Genomic DNA, 23991 nt, shown 5'->3' with positions numbered 1-23991 from the left:
CTCCCTGGGAGATGGACGGCAGAGAAGGGGGGGAAGGGAGACTCCAGATAGGGCAAGATATGACAAAATAACAATCTATAAATTATCAAGGGCTCATGAGGTAGGAGGGAGAAGAAAGGGACGGGGAAAAAAGAGGACCTGATGTAAAGGGCTTAAGTGGAGAGCAAATGCTTTGAAAATGATTAGGGCAAAGAATGTACAGATGTGCTTTATACAATTGATGTATGTATATGTATGGATTGTGATAAGAGTTGTATGAGCCCCTAATAAAATATTAAAAAAAAAACCCAGTGGGGAGAAAGCTGATGGTGTCTGACTATCAAAGGACATACCATGTGGGGCCTTAAAGGCTTGAAAGTAATCAAGCGACCATCTAGCTCAAAGTGAGCAACAAAGCCCACATGAAAGAAACACACCAGCCTGTGTGATCAATAGGTGCCAAAGGGATCAGGTATAAGGCATCAAGGCACAAAATATATCATTGTGAATGAGGGGGAGTACAGATTGGGGACCCAAAACCCTTCTTTGGGGACTTGGACATCCCCTTGCAGAAGGGATGCAAGGAGGATAAAAGCCAGTCAGGGTGCAGTGCAACAACAATGAAACATAAAACTCTCCTCTAGTTCTTAAATGCTTCCCCGCCCACCCCCACTATCATGATCCCAATTCTACCTTACAAATCTGGCTAGACCAGAGGATGTACACTGGTACAGATAGGAACTGTAACACAGGGAATCCAAGACAGATTGTCTCTTTAGGACCAGTGCTGAGTGGGGATACCGGGAGGGTGGATGGAAGGTGGGGTAGAAAGGGGGTACTGATTACAAGGATCTTCATATAACCTTCTCTTTGGGGGATGGATAAGAGAAAAGTGGGTGAAGGCAGATGTTGGACAGTGTAAGATATGACAAAACAATAATTTATAAATTATCAAGGGTTCATGAGGGAGGGAAGTAGAAAGGGTGGTGAAAATGAGCTGATATCAAGGGCTAAAGTAGAAAGCAAATGTTTTGAGAATGATTATGGCAACAAGTGTACAAATGGCCTTGACACGATGGATGTATGGAGTGTGATAAGAGTTGTATGAAATTCCAATAAAGTGATTAAAACACACACACACACCAAAAAACAGATCCAGTAAAATAAGATATGTCTACAAAGAAAATTATGAAACAATGCGCCAGAATGTTATTACAGTGAAGGATGACAAGACTATGTCAGCAGAGAACAGTTGCTGGAGTAGAACATTATGCCTGGTAAATAAGAGGGTCAGCGAAAAAGTGGAATACTCTCAATGCAATGGATTGACACAATAGCTGCAACAATGGGCTCAAACCATAGAACAATTATGAGGGTAGTGCAGGACTACACAGTGTTTCTTTGTTGTTGTTGCTTTTAAATCATTTTATTAGGGACTCATACAACTCAACACAATCCATACATACATCAATTGTGCAAAGCACATTCGTGCATTCATTGTCCTCATCATTCTCAAAACATTTGCTCTCCACTTAAGCCCCTGGCATCAGGTCCTCATTTTTACCCCTTCCTCCCTGCTCCCTCTCCCTCATGAACCCTTGATAAATTATAAATTATTATTCTTTTTCATATCTTTCCCTGTCCAACGTCTCCCTTCACCCACTTTTCTGTTGTCGGTCCCTGAGGGAAGAGGTCACATGTAGATCCTTGTAATCGGTTTCCCTTTTCCAACCCACCCTCCCGGTATCGCAACTCACATCACTGGTCCTGAAGGGATCATCCACCCTGGATTCCCTGTTATTCTGGTTCCTATCTGTACCAGTGTACATCCTCTGGTCTAGCTAGACTTGCAAGGCAGAATTGGGATCATGATAGTGCTTGGGGGTGGGGGTGGGGGGGGAAGTAAGCATTTAGGAACTAGAGGAAAGTTGTATTTTTCATCGTTGTTGTGCTGCACCCTGTCTCTAGTGGCCTACAAATGGACTTTGGGTCTCCACTGCACACTCCCCACCTCATTCACTCTGGTAAGAGTTTTTGTTCTGATGATGCCTGATACCAAATCCCCTCAACACCTCATGATGGCACATGCTAAAGTGCTTCTTCTATGTGGGTTTTGTTGCTCCTGAGCTAGATGGCCGCTTCTTTATCTTCAAGTCTTTAAGACTCCAGACGCTATATCTTTTGACAGTCGGGCACCATCGACTTTCTTCGCCACAGTTGCTTATGCACCCATTTGTCTTCAGTGATCGTATCATGCAGTTGAACACACAATGATAAAATTTTTTGTTTTTTGATGCCTGATAACTGATCCCTTCGGCACCTCGTGATCACACAAGCTGGTGTACTTCTTCTATGTGGGCTTTGTTGCTTTTGAGCTAGGTGGCCGCTTGTTTACCTTCAAGCTTTTAAAACGCCAGATGCTATCTCTTTTGATAGTCAGGCACCATCAGCTTTCTTCACCACATTTGCTTATTCACCCGCTTAGGCTTCATCGCTTGTGTTGGGAAGGTGAGCATCATAGAATGCAAATTTAATAGAAGAAAGTATTCTTGCATTGAGGGAGTGCTTAAGTAGAGGCCCAATGTCCTTCTGCTACCTAATACTAAACCTATAAATATATGCACATAGATCTATTTCCCCATCCTCATATATAAATATATTTGCATATATACATGTCTTTATCTAGACCTCTATAAATGCCCTTTGCTTCCAAGCTCTTTCCTCTATTTCCCTTGACTTTCCTCCTGTGTCACCATCATGCTCAGTCCCCACAAGGGTTTCAGCAATTCCTCTTTGTTACATTACCCTTGATCATGCCCTACCAGGACTCCCACACCCTCTTCACCACCAATTTGTATCACTTTTTTCCTTGTGCCTGGGTTTGTTAACACCACTTCCTTAACCCCCCGCCACTTTCCCCTCTCCCATGTCCCCCCTGGAACTGTCAGTCCCATTGTTTTCTCCTCCAAATTGTTCATACAGCCTATCTTATTTAGACAGACCTGTGGAGATAATAACATGCACAAAAACAAGACAGAACAAAACCAAGCAACAATGTACAACAAAACAACAACAACAAACCAATGACAAAAACAAAACATGACAAGAAAGAAAAGCTTGTAGTTAGTTCAAGAATCATTTGTTGACCTTTCAGAGTGTTTTCCAGTCCAGTCTGTTGGGGCACCATGCTCTGACCCCAAAGTCCACCTTCAGCTTTACCTGGGGACCTCGCTGCTCCATTCCCTTGCTGTTCTGTTGCACCACCTTAGTGTTTTGCCTCGGTGTGGCAGGAATAGATCAGGTACAATTCCCACACTGTGCCTCTGGGGTTGTCCCCTGTAGGGCTATGGGTCAGTGAGGGTCGTCATGTCTAATGGTGGGGTTGGCTATTTGAGCCTCTCTGGACTCGCTGCTCTAATTGGGATCATCATCCTCAAGGCCTTGTGGGCCAGGATATGCTCCACTCTCTCCTGCTCCCCCTTCTTCAGCACTTGTGTGCTCTGATCAGATATTTCCCTCTCCCAAAGCTGCAGATTCAATGCCATCTTTTGAAATAAATTCTTCTGGGGTGAGGGGCAGGTGTCCACTTACTATATGAGATTGGAGCCGGCACCCCCAGACCTCTCCACTGGTTCCCTACTCCTCGCCAGCATGTTGCATTCACATCTTGGAGCATTGGGTTGAAGTCTGATCCTTCTTTCCCGACAGTGTTTCCTTGTGTTGTGCATGGGGTTGCTTTAAGTCAGAAACTTATTCAATGGTACCTAAGAACAACAAGAAACCCAAAGAGACCTACACAAGTGGAATAATAGCCCTCATGGATAAGAAAAGTCAATATCATATAAATATAAATGTCACTGAAAACAATTTTAATCACACCAAAATAATTGCGAAGTAGCAACTTTATGCTATATAGAAATGTTAAAAGTAAATATCAACTTCATACGAACAGGGAAGATATACACGAAAAGAAAGGAACTGCAAAAACAAGAAGAATGAAGTAAGAGACTTTCCGCTACCAACCTCAAAAAACATTAAACAGCCACAGTAGTTAAAACTGCCTGGCACTTTGGAAAAATATAGAAAACCCTTCAACACAGGACTTAAAAGATATTGAATGGGAAAGAATCTTATGCTTCAACCAATGGTGATTGCAAATTGGATCTCCATCTGTAGAAGAGTAAAACAAGATCCATGCCTCATCCCATGAACAAAAGCTAGCGGAAGATTGATGGGAAAAAACCACAAAACTAAACATAGTGGGTGGAAGGAAGAATTAAATAACTAAAGGAATGTTGTATGTTTCATAGGTGCTGCACTGCACGCTGCCTGGTCCGTCCCTCCCTTGTGGCCTTTCTGTGAGATGTCTAACTGTCTACAGATAGGCTTTGGGTCTACACTCTGACACCCCTCACTTGCATCGATATGCTTGTTTGTTTTAGGTTTTAAAATGCCTGATACCTGATCCTGTCAACACTTCATGATCACACAGGCTGGTGTATTTCTTTCATGTGGACTTTTTTGCTTCCTAGCTAGATAGCTGCTAGTTTATCTGCAAGCCTCTAAGATCCCAGGTGTTATATCTTTAATAGCTGGGCACCCACTGCTTCATTCATTTGCTTATGCACTCATTTTGTCTTCACCGATTGTGTCCGGAAGGTGAGCATCACTGAATGCCATATTATTAGAACAAAGTGTTCTTTCGTTGAGGGGGGTGATTGAGTAGAGGCCCAATGTTTATCTGCTACCTCAATACTTAACATATAAGTATATGTATACATAAGTATATGTACATATGTCTATGTCCCTATCATTATATAAAAATATATTTACATCTATATAACTCTATAAATTTATAACTGTATTTATAAATCTATAAAAGTACTTTCCCTCCCAGTTCATTCCTCTAGCTTTTTTTATTGTAATTTTCTTGCAAGTTTCTATTCTTAGATGATAAGAAAAAATATTTTTAAATAGATGGATATAATGGCATGCTAATGTTTTTATGCTCTTAATAAATTAACAATGAATACTTGATGGAAAGGTGAATATAACTTTGTTACTCCCATGCATATCAATCACCTTGATAGAGACATCTGGAGAATACTAAAAACTGGTAACATATAAGCAAGTAGTTTTTAGTATTAATAAGGATGGCCAGTATTAACACATGGATATTAATAAACTGGCTTTCCCAAAATACAGGTCTGTACATGGCATTATGAATAAGTTTTGATCAATAAGACTGGGGAAGAGCTCAAGTAATCTGTACCTTTGAAAATCTTTGTAATTAATAAGGTTTCATGGCTAGTAAGGAATTATTGCTTTAGAGCAGTGGTTCTCAACTTCCTAATGCTGTGACCTTTTAATACAGCCCCTCATGCTGTGGTGACCCCCAACCATAAAATTATTATCATTTTAAGCATGTTATTGGGGACCTGTACAACCCTTATCAGAATACATACATACACCCACTGTGTCAAGCACATTTGTACATTTGTTGCGATGATCATTCTCAAATATTAGCTTTCTACTTGAGCCCTTGATATCAGCTTCTCATTTTTCCCTCTCCTTCCCCACTTCCCCTCGCTCATGAACCCTTATTTATAAATTATTATTCTTTTGTTATATCTTACACTGTCTGATGTCTCCCTTCACCCACTTTTCTGTTGTCCATCCCCCAGGGAGGAAGTAATATGTAACTCCTCATAATCGGTACCCCCTTTCTACCCCACCTGCCGTCCACCCTCCTGGTATCACCACTTTCAGCACTGGTCCTGAAGAGATCATCTGTCGTGGGTTCCCTGTGTTTCCAGTTCCTATCTGTATCAGTGTATATCCTCTGGTCTAACCATATTTGTAAGGTAGAACTGGGATCATGATAGTGGGGGTGGGAGGGGAGGGAGCACTTAAGAACTAGAGGAAAGTTGTATGTTTCATCGTTGCTGCACTGCACCCTGACTGGCTGCTCTCCTCCCTGAGACCCTTCTATAAGGAGGTGTCCAGTTGCCTAGATGGGCATTGGGTTTCCACTCTGCACTCACCCTCATTTAAAATGATATGATTTTTGTTCTTTTTGCCTGATACCTGATCACGTTCACACCTCGTGGTCACAAAGGCTGGTATGCTTTCTCCATGTGGGCTTTGTTTTTTTCTGAGTTAGATGGACACTTGTTTATCTTCAAGCCTTTAAGACCCCAGATGCTATATCTTTTGCCAGGCGGGCATCCTCAGCTTTCTTCATCACATTTGCCTATGGACACATTTGTCTTCAGTGATTGTGGTGGGTAGGTATGCATCATGGAATGCCAATTTAATAGAACAAAGCGTTCTTCCATTGAGTAAGTACTTGAGTGGAGGTCCAATGTCCATTTGCTGCTTTAATACTAAACCTATAAATATTCCCCTCCCCCCACTATCATGACCCCAGTTCTGCATTACAAATCTGGCTGTATCAGAGCATGTACACTGGTACAGATGTCTGTACCAGTTTTCCCTAAGAGGTCTGGACACATGGAATCCAGGACAGATAAGCTCCCCAGGAAGAATAATGGGTGTAGCGATACCATGAGGGTAGGGGGAAGGCAGGGGGAGAAAGGGGAAACCGATCACAATGATCGACATATAACACCTCCCACCCAGGGTGAAAAGCAACAGAAACTTGGGTTAAGGGAGGCAGCATAAAATAATAATAATCTATAATGTATCAATAGTTCTGAGGGTGGGAAGGTGGGGGGAGGGAGGGCAAAAATGAGGAGCTGATGCCAAGGGTCAGAGTAGAAAGAAAATGTTTTGAAAAGGATGATGGCGACACATATACAGATGTTCTTGACACAATGTTTGGATGGATTGTTATAAGAGCTGTAAGAGCCCCCGATAGCATGATTTTAAAAAAACCCAAACATCAATCCAGAGCTACAAAGATCATCAGTGGGAACATAGGTACAAACTTAAGGGCCCAGTTGCAAGGCATGCACATATTATCAAATATTTTAGAGGAAACACACACAATGGAAGACAAAATAAATGGTTAGTCTTACTTACAATAAGACCCATATGTGCATCAAAACATTCAATAAGAGAACAAAATGTTTTCCACAGACTAGAAAACAATCCTAAGCAAGGACACAATGGCCAACTTAAATCTAAAATCTAGAGAATGCTGTAATACCACAATAAAAAACAAATAACTCAATTATAAAGGCAGCAAAACCCATAGTTAATTAAAAGAGACATTCAAATAGCAAAAGACATGAAAACAATATTCACAAACATTAGTCATAAAGGAGATGCAGATTTTTTTAAAAAGTGATATCATGTCACACTGACAATGATAGCCCAATTAAAAAGAAAACCAAAAAAACCCTACTGGAGACGAAGCAAGGAGATTGGGACTTTCACCCACTGGACTGATGGTTCTGTCCAATGGCTCTGCAAACCTATCTGGTAATGCTACAAGCAAATATTACACACTACAAATAAATGGGATAAGAAATTGCATACCATCCATCAACAAGTTTTGTGGGTTTATATCCTAAAAAAGTAAAATCGCATATCGCAGACAGACCTATGCACTTCCATGCTCATCAGAGCACTGTTCACAGTATCAAGAAATTGGAATAATCCCAAAGACTCTCTTTAGAAGATTGGATAAAGAAACTTTGGTACATACACACAATGGAATACTACACATGTCTAAAACTGCTGGAGAAAACACAAAGCACATTATGACTTAGACCTGTAGAAAATTTTAATGAGTGAAACTGGACAATCACAAAAGAACAAATGTTGTATCAGACCACTGTCAGCATAAACAGCAACAGAGCCTGACAACTCTGCTAAGATCATGTAAACATTTAATACGACATCCCAGGCAATGTTGTAACATGATTCTCTAACTATGTACTAGGTATCGCTCTCTCATTTGTTCATCTAAAATTTTAAAAGACTAAGCAAAACAAAATAAGAAAACAACAACAAACATTTCTGTAGTAGAGGATCCACCTCAGTTGGGATATGTTGTCATCTAGCAGGAAATGGAAAGGGGCAAATAGCTTCTGACAGCATCCCAGGATTACTTCAATGTACTAGAATCTCCGAACTACTCTGTTGAACTTAAAGCTGAAACTTGCTGTTGTGGGAGGCACAGATGACTGATATCCCGAAGTCTTGGGCTTCAGGGTATGATCCAAGATTTTCAAATGGAAAAGCCAAGATCAGAGGAGGAATGGTATTAGAGGTTCAATTCAGTGGCTATCAGTGTTGAAGTTCTCTTGGTTGTGGACAGCAGAGACTCCAAGCTTCTAGTGAAGTTCTGTTGTTTTTCTTCCTCTCTTGGCTTTGAGGTCACCAGGAAAAAAACAGATGCTTACAGATATTTGTTCCGCACTTGTTTTTTTCCGCACTCCCAGGCACATTCCAGGTTTATTATATTTGATGACTGTAAGTTTTGTGTGGAGCTTTGCTAAAGGGAGGGGTGATTAATCTGACCCTCTGACTTCATCATTCTTAAGGAAACATTGTGAACGAGGTCTGAGGTGTTGCCTTACAAACATCCATGTTTATACCCCAGTGGCAATATAGGCCCAGAAGAAATTCCTGACCCTCTGCCAGGATAGATCTTCTTTTTTACCTCATCCATTTCCCCCTCAGTTACTGTAGTTTACCACATGTGACCATAACTTATTGTTTGGAACCTTTAGCTTGTACATCTAGGCATTGATATCTTTTTTTTTTTTTTGCATTGATATCTTATGGACAAGAGGGTCTATTTTCCGGGGAAAAAGGTATATGGTATCCTCTGTTCCCCTTGGTGTCTATGTGGTTTAACCAATATAGTAAACTGGCATGATAAGAAATTATATTTTCCCAACGATTATTTGACAGCTAGTTCCCCTGGGACATTCATATCTGCCGCTCAGGTATATTTACAATAAAAGACACGCACAATGGCATGTTACTCTGCTAATGACATCCAGCCTAGCCCAGTCCTTCAGCTACAGGAGAGAATACAGCCTCAACAGCCGTAGGATGCCCAGCTCCCCCAATTCACCGGAACGGCGTGATTCTGCATAAGTCCCACTGGAACTGCTGATCTGAGTGAGCTTCGCTTGTTGCAGTATTAAAAAGGAAAAGAAAATGTGGTGAACAAGAGAGAGAAACAATGTGTGATGCTTTCCTCATCAGGATGTCTTTGCGTTTGCATGTTTCCAGTGCAGCTGGTGGGCTCTGGGAGACTTGAGGCAGACTAGGGCACCCCTGGATTCTCCTGCCCAACTTGTGGATTGGCCACCAGCAGTTAGGACACGGATTTCACTGCCAGTTCCCTGTAGGGGCTGAAGTGAGTAACAATTGCTGGTCCTTATGGTGATTCCCTAGCCTACATATACACTGGGAGTAGCTGATTGACAGTCAGAAGTAATGCCAAGAACATACTGCATCTTCAAATGGACAGCCTCAATGTTGGTAACACAACCTTCTATTCCAATAATGGAGACAGGGTAAAGTAAATCTGTAAGCGTCTGGACAGAAACTTCCCTACAGGAAGGTTTGGACTTCAGGGATTGCTGAGGGCTCTCAGCCAGGACTCAGTTCTGGCAGACAGGCTGGAGGGGGGTTAAGAGCTGGCTGCCTGTCAGTGTCTCCATCTTACAGTTTCCCTTGGAGCTTCTCTCGATGTGAGGGTTTGTATCAACCACTGAATTAGAAACTTTGCATTGTAAGGGGAGGAAACAGTCTCCTATTTCCAAAGAGCAGAAGGACACATATGGAGTCAGATACACACAGAGGGCACAAGGAAAACATGGGGGATCTTTCAACCATGATGCAAATCTGTCCCCAGTAAGGGTATTGGGAGGCAAGGGCAGCTGGAATTTCCTAGAAGTTAGCTCAGTCCAGGATGAACCAGCAAGCACATCTCAGTGTCCTCAAGCCATAGTTGGGCATCGGAGCTGTCTTGTGTATTTCAAAAACTCTTGTATCTTAATCCCCTTAACATGTACAGACACTGACAGGGAATCAGGACCAAAGAGGCGATGGGTTTCGGAGGACACATTTGAGGGCCTGGAGCATTGTGCTACCTTGTGTAGAGTGAGGAGAGGTGCTTTCACTGAGCAAACCTCATCTACTGTTTGCCTTGTGCCGTGGATTGCATTGGCCCCACCCCCTCACAAATGTTTACAAATGACACGTGTCAGATTTCATAGGAGCATATTAATTTAAGTAGGTGTATTTAATTATAATTTAAACATAAATGTAATTCAATAATTAATATAATTTAAATGTCACTTTATTTCCATTTCAACATTCACCTACGCACAATGCTGTGAGCTGAGTCCAAAGGAGAGATCCAGGTGTTGGAACAAATGCTTCCCTCTCGGCCCGGATGCATTCCAGGCCTCCAGCCAGGGCAGCTTGCCAGACCGATGGAAGTGCCTTCCTGAAACAGGGGTCACCATCCATGCATTAAGATTTTCAAACAGGCACGCCATGGGTTCTGGGATGAAACCTTCTCCTCCATGTTATTTCCTAGCTATAAAATCAGACAACAAAACAAAAATAAAAAGTTGTAATTTTAATCTGCAAAGTTTTATACCTGTTTACTGTACAATCATGGCATCCACATTCGGAGATGGAGGTGACCTGGACTAGTGTGCAGCTCCATTACAGTGTGAACCTTAAATTGTCCCGCCAACCACCAGCAACAGATGTCATGAGCTGCGTGTGCTAGAATGACCAGGTTCAAGTAAAGCTATGCCAGTCTGTGTGTGCAAGCTGAATGAATCTAATGCACTCCCAATGAAAAATATTATCATGTCATTTGCTTGAAATCTTAGATTTTGGTGAACCTCATGAGTATTTTTTGCAAAACTTTTGTTTATTCTCCTTAGCAAAATCTGGTTCAAAAAATTCAAGTGACCACCACCTTGTACTTGGATTTCTGCGTTGTTAAAATACATATTAGTTCAGATATACAAACAATCATTCTGTAACTTAGTGGTGTCAACTGTGAGAATGGAGAAAAATTCTTCTGATGGTGTATATAAATGAGAAAATAATCTAGATGGGAGTTAAAATTAAAAATATATATATATATTTAGGGATAGTGCTACTGAGTTCCTGGTCAATAACATTATATATATGATGTTATACATATATATTCCAAATGAGATGATCTATGAATTTTGGTGATAAATTCAAGGTTGAGATCCCTGAGCAGTTATCAAGGGGTCACACGTAAAGGACAAATAGAGAGGCACACTTTGGTTGGAAATGCTCCCATTTCAGGTGAGCCAGAGTCCCCTGGGCAAGGGACATTTAGAACAGTCTGCACTCATTCCTACATTTTGAGAATCTGAATGGACCTCATTTAACACAGAGTGCTTTTTGGGTCTGAGGCTGGTGTATTTTGGTTCAAGATCTGAAATATCGTTTATGGATCTTATTCTTACTTTGCCCTATCTACTAAACAAGTGTTTCCCACTTCCTGCTCTGAATAATCTCTTTACTCAGATTCATGACCCTTGAAATAGTGCCCACCTTTTCTAGGTGGCAACTTCTTCCCCGAGACATTATGACACATGAATCACTGTACTGACACCGAGACACTATGGCACATGAATCACTGTACTGACACCGAGACACTATGACACATGAATCACTGTACTGACACTGAGCTTTTCCTTAGGAATCTTGCACTCGGATATAATGTTTGCGTTGCTTGTAAGATCCGTGGGTTTCTGATGATCGTGGCCCAAGGTGGGGAAATCCCTGGCTGATTAACAGTAGTAGGTGGCCAAAATCTACTAGAGACATCCTGCCAGAGTCGGCAGGTCATAAAATACAGAGACAGAAGTGGAGGGCAACCTCTGGTGCCAGCATCTGGCATGCCGCTTCCTGACCTTAAGAATTTGGACTGAAGGGCACCCACCAGCACGTAAACCATTTCAACCACGTTCATGGGTTTCTGTTGGACGTTGCAATAATTTTCAAAGCCCAGAAACATGAGAGGATATAATCAAGGGAGAAGAGGGTGGGAAATAGCCCTGAATGGCTTCCTGGAAGAGTTGAATATTTGAGGCATCATTAATCCCCAACTCCTTGGAATATGTCTGGCATTAATTCTTCTAAAACATATATTCCCACATAGAAAAACTACCAAGGACTTTGAGGAGGTTGATTAAGAGGCATTTTTAGATCCCTTGAGTTAGAAATACCTCAGTCCTTGGGTTTGCACCAGAAAGAATTCACACCGAAGCCTGGTTTGTGATCAAAGTGAATTTTGTTTTTATAAAGGATAGAAACCGTTTTCAGGTGTTAGAGTAAATTGAACTAAAGAGAGAGCGAGAGCAGGAGCAAGATAACACGGCACAGCTGCTGCACCGGACCACAACCAGGCTGCTCTGAACCGTGTAGTAGCCGCTGTGAGAGAGCCATGATCTCAACGTTTTTGGCTTTTTCAAGGGAGGCGTGGTCGATGATACTGGTTAACCCCATTGGCTGAATTAAGCCCACCTGGCCTAGATGGCGTCCCACCCAGGTGTACCGGCTTCCTCTCCCAAAGTCCTGAATGTGAGCATGCCCTCTAGCCTTAAGCAGCTTCCAACTTCCTGTAAGGGCAGCGGGAGGCTTTGGCATGTAGAGGGCCAGCCCTCAGTTCTGCCTCTAGCTACCTCACAGCATCAGGGTCTAAATAAGGAATGGGTTTTGGAGAGTGTGGGGCAATGATGATACTCTGGGGTGGACCTGATGGTTTCAAGGAACTCTGTACTGTCCAGTCCTCGACACACAGGACATACGGGAGCCTCAGTCAGGGCAGGAGCAATGAAGGCTGGAGGGAGAGAATACTGGGCTCAGAAATGCTGGGTTTCCCTTTGACTATTCACACACACCTCTTAGGAAAAATGATCTCTTATTACAGACTAACACACAAATGAGTTCAAAAGAATTACCCTACAATGGACTTAGAAGAAACAAAAAAGCCTCTATTGATAAACACAGGGTTCCCTCCTATGCAAATCCTTCTTCAGACACTAGGTTGAAATCCCAGCCTTGGGCACTGAAGGCTATCAGTTCTCTTTGGACAGGCCTGTGCGTCCCTTGGGAAAGCACAGCTGTGGTCTAAGGATGCCATTGCTGTGTGTTCTCCTGTGCCTGGTGACAGTTCCCCAAGGTGAGGGTCTCAGAGATCAGTGTGGAGTCTATGGGGATGGTTGTGACTGCAAGTGACGGACGGATTCCAATTATCTTTATTTATAGGCATCCTGCCCCTGGTGCAGCTTCAGGAGTCAGGTCCAGGATTGGTGGAACCCTCCAAGAAACTGTCCCTCACCTGCACTGTCTCTGGTTTCTCCATCACCAGCATTGGTTATGATTGGAACTGGATCTGCCAGACCTCAGTGGATGGGATACAGAGATTACGATGGTGATACAGATTATAACCCGTCCTTCCAAAGCCAACTCTCTTTTACCAGAGACACATCGAAGAATCAGTTTTCTCTGCAGCTGAGCTCCGTGACTGCTGAGGACACAGCTGTGGATTACTGTGCAAGGATCACAGTGAGGGGAAGTCAGTGTGAGCCCAGACACAAACCTCCCCTGCAGGGGAGACATTGGGCAGCGGGGGGCTCACAGGTCCCACAGGACACACACACCCAGCCCTAGACAGGCACATGTGAATGACAGGGAAGATTTCCTGTTGAAATTAGGGCTTCCTCTCTTACATCTTAGCATCTCCAGAGACAGTTTTCCTCCTCCCACCCCACCCCCAGAGTTTCTCCTCACTGCAGGCTTGAATGGAGGAAAAAATATTAAAGTGACTCTGAAACTTCATACTCTTCCTGGATGACCCATTTTTCTTCTCGGCAAACAGATTACCATGGTCGTTCTCATCCTCTCTGTTACTCAAAATCTGTAGACAATGAAATACAGGCATGTACACATTCATGAGTGCAGAGCACGATTTCAATTGCTCTGAGCTCACTGATCTATTACAGCCCCTGGTTAGGACTCTGGAGGTCTCTCTGACATGCTCCCTGTGCACTGTGGGTAGTAACTGACTAAAAATCTCTAAGTCTGAGAAAATAATTGAGGTGACTTTGGGGGTTAAACATGTGACATATCCTTCGTGATGCTTTCTCCCCACTGTGTCCCTTGATGCAGAAACAAGTGTTCCAGGCACAGAGGGGAACAGCTGAACAGGAATGAGCTGTCTGGTTTGAGGACTCCTTTGTAAGATTACTCATTGAAGTCCCAAGGAAGGGAACACATGTTGGAAAGAAAACTTTAATTTCCAAAAGATAGAAAATGTATCACAAGAGGAGGACATTGCAGGCTCATATCGCAGAATGTTTTTAGAACTGAGAATAACGTGACTTCTCACGTATTTTGAACCTGTGATAAGGGGAACTGGTTTCTAGAGAAAGTACATCCTGTTTGGTAGAGTGTCCGCAAAACAGAGGAAAACGCTCAGTTAGAAGCACAGACACAGTGGCTGCAAACATGGTCTCAAACTTAAGAGCAAGTGAGGATGGTTCAGGACTTGGAAGTTTACGTATTTCCTGTGAGACATTATGAGTAAAAGTGACTCAGAAACACCCAACAACATCTTTGATGGCGTGAGGTACAGAATATTGAGATTAATTTTGGTCAGCTAAGTGTAATTACCTAATATAATCACATATTATACCATTTTTAAATTTTAAAAATGTTAAAATTATTTAACATTTAAAATTCAATACATATAACATTCCTAATTAAGTTACAGCTACATGCTTTTCAATTAGAAAAACAATGTGTAATAAATAAGTAGTAAATACATATGCAAATAAAGGTTATTTACAACACCACTATCCCTGATGGCATAGTGGATTTCACATTGGGATGCTAAGTGCTAGGTCAGCAGTTCAGAATCACCAGCCACTCCATGGGAGACAGATGAGGCTCAAAAAAAGATTCGCAAGATTGTAAATTATAGTCCAAATAATAATTGTAATCCAAATCCAGAGGAGGAAATAGTATCAGAGCTTAATTGTGAGATTCTGGCATGCAGAAGGCCACGGAGGACAGTGGAAGTTCAAAATCCATGTGCAGGATCTCCACAGGGAATACACCTCCTGTGATTCCCTCTCACCGTAACTGAGGGATGGAAGAAGGTGGTGATCAGAGAGTATTGGAGAGATGACTGTAGGAAATCAAAATGACACATCTGACTTGGATGATTAGCAACTTGTCATTCACTTGATCTCCCCTTTGATATACTTTGTGCTGAATCTGGGTTTTAACATTTTATGGGTTTATTTTTAAACATTTAGGGGTTTATTTCTGCTATGTTTGTCATTGTTGGTAGCGTTTTTGATTCTCATATATTTTATATGTTTCTTAGTTTATGAAGCACAGGGTGGGTGACTCTACAGAGTCAATAACTAGAATAAGGGTAATGGGAGCTTCAGCAAGAGAGGTGGGGGAGGTAACAGAAAGGAGTTCAAGAAGGAAGAACATGTTTTCTGATTGTACAACACTGCTTCATATGATTTAACTATAGATGGGAAGATGTCTGGATTAGGTCCTAATAAAAGGGTTTTTGTTTGAAAGAAATACCATTTTAAAACATAGTAGCTGTGGAACAAATGTTTTAAAGCATTTTCATTTTGAATAATCTCAAAATTCATTTTAATAAAATAATATTGCAAATTAAATAAGAAATCTAACATTGATATAATGTTATCTACTTAATAAAAAAAATTGCCAATTTCTCAATTAAAAAAAAGTTTTACGGTGCGTAAAACTCTAAGGAGCAGATCTACTCTGCTCTAGACAGTCACTATGATTCAGAATTCACTTGGTGCCAGTGAGTTATGTTGTGTTTCCAATTTGAATCTTATTTTGGTTGCTTATGTCCATTAGTTTGTTTTCTGTATTTGGTTGAATCATATTTAATACGATTGTCAGGAATTGATCTTTTTTCCCCATTACCTTGGTCTCCATAGAATCGCCTACATTGTGTTTTAGGTTAATGATGCCATCTTTTTCTGTCGCATCACTGATGGTATTATTTATAATATCTTTATTAACATGTTAATGGTTTTCCTTTTAAATATATTTTTTGTCTGTGCTCCAATTTACAAGGTAGCTTAGTGAAAATAACCTTATTCTTCCTTCCATCTGTATTTTTCCCTTCTTTTGTAGTGTAAGGACGACTTAACAGTGTATTTCTGTTAAACCAATGCCTGAGGTCACCAGCAAAAGCACAGCTTACACACAGGCATTGGATACAACAGTTGTTTGCTCACACAGAGAAGAGACCGAAGCAGCTCATCATCAGGAGTGGGCTCCAGTCCCCACAGCCAGTGGTTTCACTCAGCAGCCAGTGCTGCAGTTGAACAACAGTGTTCCCTCCTCACCAGCAAAGATAGAGAAGTAGGGTTGTGCTAGGAGGTGGAATCTCCTGGAAGGCAGTGAGATGGTTTTGTTGTTGTTGTTTTGTATATTCCGTGTAATGTGAATAACAGTCAGGTTGGGGAATGCTAGCATGTGTTCAGAAGAAGGTAGAGGAGGTATGCTGTAGGACGCCAGCTCATAAAGAGTGTATTTGGATCCAGAAGCCTTGGGAAAGGCAGTCAGAGAGCAAGGTCATCACATTCCAGGAGCCAGACTGACACATTTGGTCCTAAGACCTAAGCACACCTGGGTCTGTTATGGACTCTGGGGAAGGACAGCAGACTGCACTTGAACTGCCTGCTTCCTCAATTTCCGATTCTTACTGGGGTTTATCTCAGATGTATATTGGCATTGGGGTTAACATTATTGAATTTTTGCTTTGTTTTTCTGTTTTACATTAGATGAAACGTGGAATTTATGAACATATAGACATAGCTAAGACAATAAGGGATTCTGGGGCCTGTAGTAGGAGGTGGCGGGGATAAAAGGGAACTGATGCCAAGGAGTTCAAGAAGGAAGAGAGTGTTTTGAAACTGATTTTGGTAACAATTATACAATACTGTTTGATGCACTTGAACTACGACTTGATAAGATTATTAGCACCAAATAAAATGGTTTTAGAGGAAAACTAAGAAAATAACTAAAATATTAAATACTATTCCATTACTAACAAGTTTTAATTTCATATTTCTGGCTTATATAACAATCTTCTATAGTTCAATATTTTCACTAGTTTTTTGAAGTGTTGTTCCCGTAAGACTTTCCATCAGTTTCTGATTATGAAGGAAAAAGTTATCTTTCATTTTTAACTTATTTTTTCTCATGGTACATGTACAGGCAATCAAATATTTTCAACATTCTTCTCATGCATAACTAAGCGGCATTAGATTGTCATTATGCTCAACAATTGCCAAAAACTGTAAAATTTCCTATCACACACATCACAGAAACCCATAAAAAAGAATTCTGACGACAATTTCCTCCTTAACATGGAATAAATAACTTTATTACTTTCTTGCTTCAATTATTTCAATAGAAGCCTGCTTTAAGGGCCTTTCTCTTCCTGTGGAAAGACTGAAAGCTAAACTCTGCTCCATACCTCCCTTGTCTTTCAGGCAAATCTCTCTCTTAATCAGTATTTTATTGTGGAATGCATCTCAATATCGTATCTGTATAAATATGTATGTCTATAGATCATACTTCCTTCCGCTGTACCGAATTCAGATTGTCTGCAAGTTGTAGCACTCTCTACCTCCAAAGCTGTTCACAGTGAGGGAGGGTCAGTGTGAGTCCAGACATAAAACTAACCTCAGGGAGAAAGCGGACCTGCAGGGATGTTAAGAGCCACCAGCTTTGGGCCAAGAGAAGAAAGAAGTGAGGGCAGGAGCATGGATGAGGGACTGCAGTGCCGGGTCGGCTAGAACTGCTGTGCTGACCACTATGGTAACTCTACGGCCCAGGGCAGGAAACCTGCGGAGACAGTGCCAGGTAACACTCCTGACCAATAGCGTGAAAGCTTAGGGCCAGAAAAAATGTTGCTGTGGGACCCACAGAAGTTGGAGGACAGTGTGAGGCCAGGGAACACCTCTCCTGTAAGTGATGGGATGCTGTCAGCAGGGCGCTCTCTGAATACACTGAGCCCAACACCCACCCGGTACTAATTCATGGAAGAAAATGGAATTTCTTTTTATTTTTGTGGTTTCTTTTAGCCTCACAAATGACCCTGATGTTAGGAAACCTTTTCATTCTAACTCTAAATAGAGAATATAACATTGAAGTACCTTTTACTTCTTTCCAAATACTGTGAAATAAAACAGGGGAAAGAAGAATTTGGGATGACATACACTTGTTTCCCTGTGTGTTCAGATGGATGAAAGATTCAGGTGACCCCAGTCTTGATTCCAAACATGAGGATAGAGATGGTCTTTAATTTCAATAGATCATTTGGGTGCTTTCGACGGGAATGCACATAAAGTTACACTGAACTTGAAATCTGCACAGATGTGCATATGGTTGGTAGAGTGAAGACCTCATAGGACTGTGTTCTCCCAAGGACTCCACCAGCATCGCGTTTCTCATCTGAGTGCCAGAGCTCTGGGCTCCATTCGGCCCTGTCCACCTTTACATACAAGTGCACCTCCCACATGCAAATACCAGCCCCGTGAAACCGCAGCGCGCATGTACTGAAAGTCCTATTCCTTTTCACCCGGAGAGCATTTTCTGGGTGTGACGAGTCTTATCCACAAGAACACGAATTGTGTGTGGGCTTCCTTTTCTGGTGGTGACTCCGGGAGGTAAGTGCTTCAGGCACTCCTACATGAAGTCTAGGGTGGCAGCATCGCAGCCCAGGACTCTGTTTCTCTTCATCCCCAGGTGTCCTGGCCCAGGTGCAGCTACAAGAGTCAGGCTCTGGACTGGTGAAGCCCTCACAGACCCTGTCTCTCACCTGTGCTGTCTCTGGATTCTCTTTAACCAGCTATGCTGTGCACTGGATCTGCCAGTCTCCAGGAATGGGACTGGAGAGGTTTGGTGTAATAGATACTGATGGGGGCAGAAGGTATAATCCAGCTCTCCAATCCCTAGTCAGCATCACCAGGGACACCTCCAAGGGCAAAACTTACTTAAAACTGAGCTCCGTGCATCCTGAGGACACAGCCCTGTATTACTGTGCCAGACACACAGAGATGGGAATTCGGTGTGAACCCAAACACAAAACTTAGTACATCAAGTCATGGTTTTAGGAGACGTGAAAGAGATGTCAGCGATGTTTTCCTCTCAAAAGCTGTAGTTTCCCCACTTGTCAGCACCTCTCTATGGACCACCAAGCACAGACTCTAGGGAACCTTCATGTATCTGAACTTGCCTTCTTCTCATTGGAATGGGCTTTGTCGATTTGACCATTTATTGAAAGGCAGACTTCAAAGTAATAGTTATCGGTTCAATCTGTTGACAATTCAGGGAAATAACTAGTCCTGTTTTTTTGTCAGTTAGAAATATTATTTTAAAAAAACCCAAACTGACTGCCATTGAGTTGTTGATAATTTATAGTGACGCCCATGTGGGTTTCTGAGATTCTAACTGCTTATCGGAGAAGAAAGCCCTGTCTATCTTGTTTGGAGTGGGCACTGGTATGCAGATCTCAGCCCAACACATAACCACTATGTCACTAATGTGAGTATAAAAATATTAATGCAGGAAAAATTTCTCAAGTGAGCTCCAAATTTTCTCCAAGCCATCAGATGGATGTTCAGTGTTTTCATTCCAGTGAACACTCACAAGTGTAGGTTGATGTAATAAATTTAACTTAGAATGATCTAAATAATACTGAATATGTTGAATTGTTATTGAGTTGGTTTCAACTCGCAGAGATCCCAGGTACAACAGGAATAAATACTGCCCGGAAGTGCACTGTGCTCACAGTGATTCCTCCGTTTGGACTCACCATAGCAGACTTTGTGACAATCCAGCTCCTGGAAAGACTGTCTTTTTCACCGACTCTAATTTACCAAGCATAAGACCATTCTCCGGGTTGTGGTGCTCCTACCGACATGTTCAAATGAAGGAGATAACGTCTGACTTGAATGCTTCCAAGAAGCCAGATGTGCTTATTCCAAGACAGACCTGTTTGTCCTTCAGGCAGCCCACAATACAGTTAATATTATTCTCTAACACCATAACCCAAGTGCATCAATTCTTTTGATATTTCTGGTAGGGTATTTGACCTTTCTTAGAGTCACTCTTAGTTATCCCAATTGTGGCTGCTGTTTCTGACACTACAGATACTGTCCAGGGTTGCTACAGAAAACACACAATATATAGGACAGCATACTCTACGTATGCGACAATGAATACTCAAGGAGCAAAAAATAGCAGTAGCACTGATGTTGAAGAAATCTATATGGTGTCTTAACACTGGACAATATGAACAGGAATGTTCATCTTCAGAATATTAAGTTGATGCATGTAAGTTATGCTCAGGAGAACCTGGACCAAAAAAGTATGTGGCACAATGATTAAATGCTCAACTTTGAGCCAAAAGGTTGGCAGTTCAGAACCATCCAGTGACTCCCCTGGTTAAAGACCTGCTAACTTTCTGCCATCAGTATTTCAGAAAAGAAAATCCTATTCAGACAGTTCTTCTCTTTCACGTTAAACTTCTTTACGAGTCTCTAACAACCATCCTGCGCCCATGTAACTTTGGATGCTTAAAGCTCTATAAATATGTAGACATGTGCTACCAATAATTACCCAAGACACAGTGAACTTCAACGTAAGAGCAATGATAAAGACAGTGAATTCTGTTACATATTTCCCTTTGTTAGGTGTGTTTTCCTGCATAAAACACATACGATTTCCCAAGCACTGTTATTTAACCTGGGAAGAATGTTGTGTATTTTGATTTCTTTTTTATAATGTTAAGTGCCACAGAGTCAGTTCCTATTCTCAATGCCTCTCTCAGCATCATAATTGCAATGGATATTTTGAGCTCATTGAAACAGCCATTGTGTCAATCTATCTCATCAAGGGCCTTGGTCTTCATTGATGTCCTACTTTATCATGGTTGATATCTTTTTGAAGTGACAGGAATGATAACTTTCCATGAAACAAGGTCTCACCATCCTTGATTCTAAAGCACTCACTGGCTGTACTCCCTTCAAAACAGACCTATTTATCTTATTACCAGTCTGCCCCACAGTACTTTCATCATTCTTTTACAACACCATAAGTCAAAGGCCATCTCATTTTTTCTATGGCCTTCCTTATTCATAGTCGAGTTCATATCTATATAATAATATTGAAAATATCATGACTTGGCTTCTAAAAGTGACAGTTAAGAAACCTTGTACTATGGGCCTGTTGGTGGAGAGACAGGGCTATGGTGGTGCTGTGGGATCAGATGTGGTTGCTCACCACAAGGCCAGGGATTCAAACCAGACAAGGGGTCCTCCTGAGTAAGATGAACTTGTCTATTCCTGTAAATAATTATAGGCAGAGAAAGCCTAGCGAGCAGTCCTAACCAGTCTGATAGGATTACTATGAGTCAGAAAAGATGCACTCACAGTGGGTGTGGTTTTGGTGGAAGAGATTGTTCATTTCCCTGCATAAGCAAATGTGGCGAAGAAAGCTGATGGTTCCCGGCTATCAAAAGAGAGAGTGTCTGGAGTCCTAAAGGCTTGAAGGTGAACAAGCAGCCATCTAGCTCAGAAGCAAAAAAGCCCACATGGAAGAAGCACACCAGCCAGTGCGATCACGAGGTGCCCAAGGGACCAGGTATAAGGCATCATGCAAAAAAAAAAAAGAATATATGTATGTGTGTGTATATATATATATATATATATATATATGCATATATATATATATACCATATTGAATGAAGGGGGAAGTGCAGAGTGGAGACCCAAGGCCCAAGTGTCGGCCACTGGAGATCCCCTCATAGAGGAGTTTAGGAGAGGAGATGGGTCAGTCAGGGTGCGAGGTAGTACCGATGAAGAACACAGCTTTCCCCCAGATACTGGATGCTTCCTCCCCACAACTACCATGATCTGAATTCTACCTTGCAGGGCTGGATAGGGCAGAGGTTGTACACTGGTACATATGAGGGCTAGAGGCACAGGGAATCCAGGGTGGATGATACCTTCAGGACCAAGGGTGTGAGGGGCGATGCTGGGAGAGTGTAGGGTGAGTGGGTTGGAAAGGGTGAACTGATTACAAGGATCCACATGTGACCTCCTCCCTGGGAGAGGGACGGCAGAGAAGGGGGGTAAGGGAGACTCCGGATAGAGCAAGATATGATAAAACAACGATGTATAAATTACCAAGGGCACATGAGGGGGGGGGGAGCGGGGAGGGAGGGGGAAAAAAAAGAGGACCTAATGCAAAGGGCTTAAGTGGAGAGCAAATGCTTTGAGAATGATTGGGGCAGGGAATGTATGGATGTGCTTTATACAATTGATGTATGTATATGTATGGATTGTGATAAGATTTGTATGAGTCCCTAATAAAATGTAAAAAAAGAAAAGGAAAAAGAAAAGAAAATGATTAGGGCAAAGAATGTACAGATGTGCTTTATACAATTGATGTATGTATATGTATGGACTGTGTTAAGAGTTGTATGAGCCCCTAATAAAACGTTAAAAAAAAAAAAAGAACTGTGTATTTCTGGTTTCAAAGAAGCCATGTGAAGTCCAAAGTGATGGAAGAGTCAACTTTTCATGTTGTCGATACCCAGTTTCACAAATATCCCATGAGATCTTGAAGCCAAGGTGATGTGACACTTGGATACACCACAGGGGATCAATGTAGTCTCCAGAATGCTTCTTGTAGTCTTATCCTCTTGTAACTTTGGTTCTGCTTCCTTATTTCTGCCTATCTGGATCAGCCTATTAATATGTTGGTCTCAAGTTCCCAGTTGTCAGACTTGAGATGAAAGTATTTAATGAACTAAGTGACCAACAAAACTCCCTTCACTGATCCCTCTAAGTACAACTGTGCTAGTAGGACACATTCAACGTGTACTTAACCAGCCTTTGTGAAGGCAGGCTGTCTAGGACGTTGCTTCATAGTCTCAGCCTAGAATTGTGTACTATCACTTTGTATACAACAACCGGAAATATAGTAGGGACAGAAAATGGATTGAGAATAGTGGCAAGTGAATTCATCATTGAACTAATGAAAATTAGGAAATAAGATTTTCCACATTTAATTCATGCAAAGGGATTCTCTCCTTTGTGAAATCTCTGATGTGCTTAAGACACCACTTCTGGCTGAAAGCTTTACTGCATTCATCACATGAAAGGTTTTCCTCCGGTATGAATTCATAGATGAGTTTTGAGATGTGCTTTCTGAATGAAGCCTTTGCAACATTCACTACATATATGGGATTTCTCTCTCTCCAGGAGAGTTTGTGATGAACAATGAGCTCATTCTTCCTGAAAAAGGCTTTTCCACGTTCACCACATACATGGGGTTTCTCTGGAGTATGAGTTTGCTGATGCTCAGTTAGCTCACTGTACCAGATAAAGGCGTTTTTCCACATTCACCACATACATAGGGATTAGCTCCTGTGTAAACTCATAGATGAATTTTGAGACCTCCTTTCCGAATGAAGCTTTTGCCAGATTCACTAACGTACATGAGGTTTCTCTCCAGGACGAATTCCCTGATGAACACTGAGGTCCTTCTTCCTGATAAAAACTTTGCCACATTCACCACATACATGGGGTTTCTCTCTGGTGAGTTTCCTGATGAACAGTGAGCATGTACTTCCTGAGAAAACCTTTTCCACATTCATCACATACATGGGTTTCTCTCCAGTATGAGTTCGTAGATGATAAGCGAGAGCAGTCTTTCCAATAAAGGCTTTTCCACATTCACCACATACATGGGGTTTCTCTCCAGTATGAGTTTGTTGATGAACAGTGAGTGAAGTCTTCCTGGTAAAGCCTTTGCCACATTTATCACATATATGGGGTTTCTCTCCAGTATGAGTTTGCTGAAGATAAGTGAGATCAGTTTTCCGAATAAAGGCTTTTCCACATTCACCACATACATGGGGTTTCTCCCCACTATGACTTT

The 23991-nt window shown here is 41.8% G+C and overlaps 1 long non-coding RNA gene across 1 annotated transcript in view; it reads right to left on the bottom strand.

The window, feature by feature from the left end:
* Positions 1-10249: 10249 nt before the first annotated feature.
* LOC142427815 (uncharacterized) overlaps positions 10250-23991 on the bottom strand; it is a 35810-nt gene continuing 22068 nt past the window's right edge. The window contains exon 4 of the long non-coding RNA XR_012780096.1: positions 10250-10510. This is a non-coding gene — a long non-coding RNA (uncharacterized LOC142427815). The remainder of the gene's footprint in view (positions 10511-23991) is intronic.

Source organism: Tenrec ecaudatus, chromosome 15 (assembly GCF_050624435.1).
Source record: "Tenrec ecaudatus isolate mTenEca1 chromosome 15, mTenEca1.hap1, whole genome shotgun sequence".
NCBI classification, from domain to species: Eukaryota; Metazoa; Chordata; class Mammalia; order Afrosoricida; family Tenrecidae; genus Tenrec; species Tenrec ecaudatus.
This window is presented reverse-complemented; position numbering and strand designations above follow the sequence as displayed.